Source organism: Lethenteron reissneri, unplaced genomic scaffold (assembly GCF_015708825.2).
Source record: "Lethenteron reissneri isolate LAM-NWPU_2019-01 unplaced genomic scaffold, ASM1570882v1 scaffold_1293, whole genome shotgun sequence".
Taxonomy (NCBI): Eukaryota; Metazoa; Chordata; class Hyperoartia; order Petromyzontiformes; family Petromyzontidae; genus Lethenteron; species Lethenteron reissneri.
Window position 1 is genome coordinate 69,626 of NW_026890996.1, and position 971 is coordinate 70,596.

The window sequence follows — 971 nt, forward strand, 5'->3', positions numbered from 1 at the left end:
GGTCTATGCAAACATGACTCCTCGTAAAAAGGTGTCAGTTTTGTTGCCAGATAAAAGGGTAAAAAACCAATATCAAGACGAAAGAGTGACACTTTATCACGATCCAGCAAGACTTAACTAGATTTAAATTAAAAATCCAACCTTTTTTTGAACATAGCGTAAAATATAAAACCAAGAGGTCACGCTGAAACTTGAACTCAAGATTCAAGGGTTGCAAAGAGACAATAATCTCACGTTGGACTAATTGAATATTTTTCTGAATAGCACCCTAGGGATTGAGCCAATGGTGAGTGCGTTGATTTCTTGATGAGTGTGCACTCATGTCACGTGCTGTTTCTGTTGGTAGCCCCTGTGATTGTGCCAGGTGTAAACATTTTTAGTAGCGTTTTAAATGGAGAGTTCCATAAAAATAACTCAAAATAAAACTCAATAAAATAACAAAATTTTGAGTTAACGTTTTCAAATGAATTCATGGAAAAGTAATGCCCTCTTCACGTGTTTGATATTAAAATGAATTATGTTTGTGAAACTGGCCAGGAGATGGCAGTACAGAAAGGATATGCGGTGTCAGGAGCAAGTGCAGATGGCTCGGTTTCTCAGAAAACACTTTTCTAAATGTGGGCTCAGCAGCTGCTGCCAAGAGGTTGTGCAATGAGGCAGCTCTACGTGGGGGTTCCGTGGTGTAATGGTTAGCACGCAGGACTCTGAATCCTGCGATCCGAGTTCAAATCTCGGTGGGACCTACAAATAATTATTTTTTATCTTTATACGTGACTTGATCGAAAGAACCAAAGAGTAATTCCTGCAGTCACTAAAGCTCCAAGTTAAGTTTTGTTATACTCTTAGGTTTTTCGGTAAAGTCACGTAGGTAAAAAAAGAATTAATGTAAATAATAATAGAAATAAAATTAATGTGATTTATTTTTTATTTCATTTTTTTTTTTACCTACGTGACTTTACCGAAAAAACCTA

The 971-nt window shown here is 36.7% G+C and overlaps 1 non-coding gene across 1 annotated transcript; it reads left to right on the top strand.

The window, feature by feature from the left end:
• The first annotated feature begins 671 nt into the window (after positions 1-671).
• TRNAQ-CUG (transfer RNA glutamine (anticodon CUG)) lies at positions 672-743 on the top strand. The gene has a single exon. It is a non-coding gene; the product is annotated as a tRNA-Gln (tRNA).
• Positions 744-971: the final 228 nt, after the last annotated feature.